We start from the raw sequence: 6,637 nt of genomic DNA, 5'->3' as shown, positions 1-6,637 counted from the left end.
TAGATGCGATTTATGCATGCTGAGTCTTTAGGCTCACTAGACTTGATTGTTGTAGGTACTGATGAGGCCAGGGCCGAGGGCGGGGACCAGTGAGCCAGCTTGGGTCGGCAGTAGTGGCACCCGAGGACCTCAGTGCAGCAGTTGTTATTTTATTCCGCAAACAATTTTTATCAGTCGTTGGATAATTTTTAAATTGTTATTGTTGGCAAAAATTTATTTTCTTCCGCTGCTATTATTTTAAACATTGAACTTGATTCCCCAGTGATTTTATGAATGAGGCCATTTAAGTTCTTTTAAAAAGAAAATTTTTAATTTTCCGCAAATTTCAAGTAAGGAGTTTTAGGCCCCTTTACATAATGTATCTGATCCTTCAAGTCCTTCATAATCATCTTTGCAGGTGCTAGTCGATAGGGCACCTTAGAAATAGGCACGGTACCTGACATAAGCTCGATAGAAAATTCCAACTCCCTATCTGGTGGAATGCCTGATACATCATCAGGGAAAACATTGGGAAATCTCTGACCACATCAACTTCCTCTAGCCTCTAACTGGATGGTTAAGATACTGATACCATACTGGGTAAAAATGCCTGGCTCATGAGCTTCCTCGCACATCCACATGCAGGAAATAATGTGCGCCATCTGCTGGTGTCTGGCTGCCTAAAAAATAAATGGCTTACCGCTGGGCGATTGGACAGATACTGACCTCTGTTGAAAGTCTATGAAAGCACCATTCAAATAAAGCCAGTCCATACCCAGAATGATGTCAAACTCCGGCAGCGGTAGCATAATCAAGTTTTCCTGCACCACGTAATGCTGTAACCGAAGCTCCAATCTACTCGCTATCTGAGAAGTGAACATCTGATCCCTAGATGGAATTGATACTCTGAACCCTGAATCCATTGCCACTGATATGATACCTAGTCGCTGAACGAACTTCCCGGATATAAACGAATGTGTAGCTCCAGAATCTAGCAATGTGTGCGTAGCTACACCTGAAATAGATATCATTCATGCGACAAAACATACCATCAAATCTGTTCGCGTTGAAATTTAAGAAATTTTCTGCCAGCAATTATCCCAAAATCCTCGAAAATTACTAATTCAAACCCAAGTATTCATCAAAAATTTTTAATTTGTACCTCAAAATTTCAGAAATTGCAAATTGGCCCTTAAAGTTTTGAAATTTACATTTTTGGCCCCACAAATTTTTCGAAAATCGCATCTTTGACCCCTCACAATTTCTAATCTTAGCCCCATAAATTCAATTTTTGCAAATAGGTCCTCATATGTTGTTTATTACACTTAGTTCCTTAAAGTTTTCGATTCATACAGTTCAATCCTTAATTCCATCTAGGTAGAGCATGCATCTTAAATAAATTCTACGTTAACAAACCGATAACTCAATTCTCCGAGAAAACACATAATCTATGCAATCAAATGATAAATTAAAATCTTAAACATAAGGGTTACCAGTGATCAACGTCGAATCTGGCTCCGCCTCATCCTCTTCAGCATGCATCCAATATTCCCTACCGGTAGTGGGACCCTGGTTCCTAGGGTAGTCTGCCGCCTTCTGACCCTCCTTCTCACAAATGAAGCATTTTTAGGTCCCCCATAAACACTTACCGAGGTGGAACCGGTTGCACTGCTGCTTGATTGGCTGACGTTCCTCCTAACATGTCCCTGGGGCTTCTGCTACACTTGCTGCCTTGGTGGCCCTGTAAACTGATTTTTATGCGGCTGGGAGCTGGACTGGGGCTGATGCCGCTTCCGCTACATCTCAAAATCAATGTCCCTCAAGGCCTGCTCCGCCTAAAAAGCGCAGGCGATGGCCTCATCGTAGCTCACTGGTCTCATCAACATAACGTCCCGGCGAAAGGTAGGCCGCCTCAGTCCATCCATAAAATGTCTCAGCTTCTTGGTGGCATCTCTAGCAATCATGGGCACAAAATGGCAGCCCCTGTCAAATTCGCGGATGAACTCCGCCACAGTCGAGTCCCCCTGTCGGAGACTGATGAACTCCTTCGTCATGCGGCCCCTGACATCGTGTAGGAAGTACTTACCATAGAACGCCTCCTTGAACTGATCCCATGTGAGGGTAGCCAGGTCCAGTCTGTACGCTGCTCCCTCTTACCAGAGGGATACGTCATCTCTCAAGATATATGTGGCGCATCTGACCCGGTCGCCATCCATCATGTCCAAGTATTGAAAATGAAGCTCTAAGGATCGAATCCAACCCTCTGCTAGGAATGGATCAATGGTGCCCCTGAACTCCTTCGGGTTGAGCTGTCTAAATTGCTCATATATATCGGTCTGAGGTTAGGGAGCCTGCTATACCTGCTCCAAAAGCCTAGCCATACCCTCCAGTACACGAGTAGCTGCATCTCCTAGCGGTGGTGGTGGAGGAAGGCCTCTGCCGCCTACTGGAATATCATCCTGACGATCTGTACTGAGGGCGCATATTGGAGGCATGATATCTTAATACAGTCCAAATTCTAAACATAACCCATCATGAAATTCAATCTAAAATAGTAAACCCTTAATTCATAGAAACAACTAAACATGTAATGAAAATCATAAATCATGTAATCATGCAGGTGATGGCAGTAAAATCATTTAAAACATAAAAGCTTACATCCGGCTTTGCCTACTCAGAGTTCGGTACCTCCAATATCCTCCTCAAAATGCTCAACTGCATCACACACGCCTAGTGAGTCTAAAGACTCAACACACATATACCGTTAAAAGCAAATACATATACATAACATGCACCAATGAAAAGTACTGTAATAAAATACGTTTCATGAACTTAAAAGCATACATGTAAACATGTCATGAAAAATCATACAGTATCAAGACAGCTCATCGTATCATCATATACTTATACATTTATTATGATTGAATTCAGTTAATTAGTTGTGACTTTCGTATCAGCTCTATCGTATCAGCTCTATTTGATGGATCCATCTACGTATAACCGTGGTACCCGGCGGCTGTCGGACCTTAGCGACAGAATTACCCATCCACTAGGCTTAGGCCTCATCATCATCGTTTACATATATCGTCAATTACAACCAAATCTTTTCCTTCAAAACATCATCATTTTCATCACTTAACAAAAATAATGCATATACGTAATTTTTCTTAAAACCAAGCATGCAACATATTTTACATAATTTCATAAAAATCATAAAAGTGATGCATAACATTTAAAAACAAAATAAATTTGTACTCGGGGCGCTGCCAAGGACAAAAATCTCGACTTAGGTTCAAAATGATCATTTTGCCCCTAAAAACACAAAATGACCATTTTGCCCCTAAAAACACAAAATGAGCATTTTACCCCTTGACCTCTACAATTCGACCCGAAGCTTGCCAAATTCCTTAAAACATCCCATAACATAATTATAAGTATTTCTTAGAAATAAACAAAATGACCATTTTGCCCCTAAAAATACAAAATGACCATTTTACCCCTGGACCTCTACAATTCGACCCGAAGCTTGCCAAATTCCTTAAAACATCCCATAACATAATTAAAAGTATTTCTTAGAAATAAACTCGAGCCCGTTTCAAAACTTAAAAGTTTCGTTTTAAAACCTAAACCGAGGTCCCAGTTTTAAAGTTTTAACCCGAACCAACCCGAAACATTACAAAAATTTCCCAACTCGTACCATGGCTCGAACCTACATGACCAGTCTCTAAACCACAAACACCAGACCATCTAAGACCCTCTAATATCCCCGAAACACTGCTGAAATTTTACTGCACATGTTCCCTTTTACCCTACCCGAGCCTTACTCGCTATCCCTTCGACTCAAGCCTCAAACCACCAAGGCCGGACCCTAGCTAACCACCCTAGGACCATAGCTGACCACATAAGACCCCCACTGGACTAACTCTAAGCCCACCGATATCCCATTCACGCCCAAATGCCTGGAGATCACAAGGAAACCTTAGCCGCCTCCACTACAACCTTTCGGCCTTAAGCTTGGAACACCAACCCTTAACTCCAGCCCCATGACCGCCCTTTTTCCATCAAGTACATCCCCTTAGCATCAACACATGACAGCCCCTCGCAGCAAATAAAAAAATGTGAGCATGGAGCATGAAGAAAAATTTTTCATGACAATTCTAGATCAAAAACATAACCACAATTTAGATCATAGAATGGAAATCCATTTACATATATCTTAGCGATACTAAGGTGTGAATGAGGAGAAAAATGAAAATACAAGCATGCCTTGATGATTAAATGAACAAAAGCTTGATGATGCGCGAGTAGGATGTGAAACGGAGACACGAGAAGAAGCTTTCTAGAAGGGACAAGCAATGGGCGACCTAGCTGCTGAAGAAAATGATGGGGAGGCTGCTGAAAATGTAGTGGGACGGCTGTTGATAAGTAGATAGGTTTAGGGTTACTTAGGGATATAAATAAATAAATGGTTTAAGCATAAATGCGCCCTTAATTATAATTAAATGGTTTAAAAGGGTCTTGAGCCTATTAATCCTTAAAACAAACCTATCAAACTCAAAAACATTCCCAAAAAATATTCTTTTAGGTACGTTTTTTAAAATATTGCCCGAGCCCTCAAAAAGTCCTCTGAATCATTAAAATTTGCGTACCGGTTAAACATACGACACGACGAGTAAAAATACCCACCTAGGCCCATTTTCGAAAAACACCCATAAAAACACTTCAAATTAATTAATTAAAATTAATAATTTGATAAAAAATAATTTTCCTGATAATCTCCAGTCTCCGTTCCTCGATCGAGCGCGAAAGGTAACTTAAACCCTAATGCATGAAACTTTAAAATAGTTATGAAATAAATCATAACCATGCAATAATTATGATTAAATGCATAAAATCATTTAACACATAATTTAAATAAAAATCCTAGATTGCATGCATTCAGGTTACGTACTTTAAATTTCATGGACCTTACAAAATATCTTTGTGTTTTAAAAACATAGAATCAATAGATCTACACTTTAATATAGGATATGTTCATTGAAATATATATATATATATATATACACACACGAGATTCTATTTTTTATATTTATTATAAATGAAATTTGTTAAATTTTTATGTAAAATTAATAGTTAAGATTATAGATAGAATTAACGCGGGTTTTGAAGTTATGCGAGTGGAGATCCATATGCTTGAATTTTATGAAGGTTTTTAGTCAAAATTTTAGTCAATGATAGTTGATTTTGACTAAATGACTTTGACCAAATGACTATGACCAAGTTAACTTTTGACTAATAGACTTTTATTGAGTTGGCTTTGGTCGGTTTACTTCGACTTAGTGGTTTTCGAAAATTTTGACTTTGTATTATTATAACGAGCTATTTGCACTCGTCGCATAAGGGTCTTGGTCGCTCCTCTCTCTCAAAGACCGTCACACCACCATGCTATCGCTGCACCACCACCGCGCCGCCGCCACTATTGTCTTCTTTATGTGTCAACGCAAGGATCTTCTAGATTTCGAGTGCAATCAAGAAGAGAACAAACTAATCAATCGTTTACTTAATATTGATGATTAAAGAAAGTAATTTTCAAGTTGACTGTTTGTAAGAGAATACAAGAACTATTTCTATGCAACATCCAGAAGAGTTGGAGCCAACGGCTTAAGAAACATTTCCAGAAAATTGGAGCGACCAAAAAAACATTTCTCAAAAGAACAAAAAAAAATATTTTCACACCCTGATCAAAACTATTTGGACAGTTCACTCAGGCAGCCCTACCTGACGTAGGCAACGTAAAGTTTTTAAATAATATTTTTTAAGTTCAGGCCGTGCAGGCTTGCACCTAAAAGGGGTTTCCTGTGATAACTACCTGATGTGTTCGGGCAACGTGCAATGCATGCTAGTGCTGGCCGATATTTTCTCGCGTAGCCCCTAGCCAACAAGTTTATTTTTTGTGCCCCAAGACAATTTTATGTTTTAAAAATAATTTGGGATAAAATTGGAATTTTTTGAAAATTTAACTAATTTACCTTTAAATCTCTTTTTGGTTGAAATTATAGAAATGTTCTTATAAAAAAATATATAAAATATGACTTTAATTTTATATATTCAAAAAGTGTTTTAACTAGAAATTTAATTATGGAAAAATTAATTTTTAATTTAATTTTAATTGTGCAGTTAGTGATAAATTTTGAAAATACATAATTTGATGATAAAATGTGATATTATCTGTTAAAATATTGATCGAGAGTCATGCCAAATATGCTAGGTTTATGTAAGATATTGTACTATTTTGTGATTTCTTTAACTATTTTATAATTATTAAAATGAGTCTGATTTATTGAAACATCTACTGCTTTTTTTTTACAAACTTAATTTTTTTGAAGTTTTTAAAATTATGTATGCATGCAATACTACTGAAATACGCCTTTTAAAAATAATCGTAATCATATAACAGATAAAATACCGCAGTTTAAAAATTATCGCCAACTCGTCCATCCTAGATTAGATGTAGGTAAAAATAAAACAAGTAAAAATCCTCGTAATAATCTGTAACAACCACATGCATGCAAATGAATTAAATTACATAATTATTTATTTAATCGATTTTAAAAGATTACTTGATGCATATTATATGATTAAAGATATGATTGCATGA

This window comes from Primulina tabacum, unplaced genomic scaffold (assembly GCF_025594145.1).
Source record: "Primulina tabacum isolate GXHZ01 unplaced genomic scaffold, ASM2559414v2 Contig850, whole genome shotgun sequence".
Lineage (NCBI taxonomy): Eukaryota > Viridiplantae > Streptophyta > Magnoliopsida > Lamiales > Gesneriaceae > Primulina > Primulina tabacum.
The sequence above is the reverse complement of the archived record's forward strand: the minus strand, read 5'-3'. Positions refer to the sequence as shown.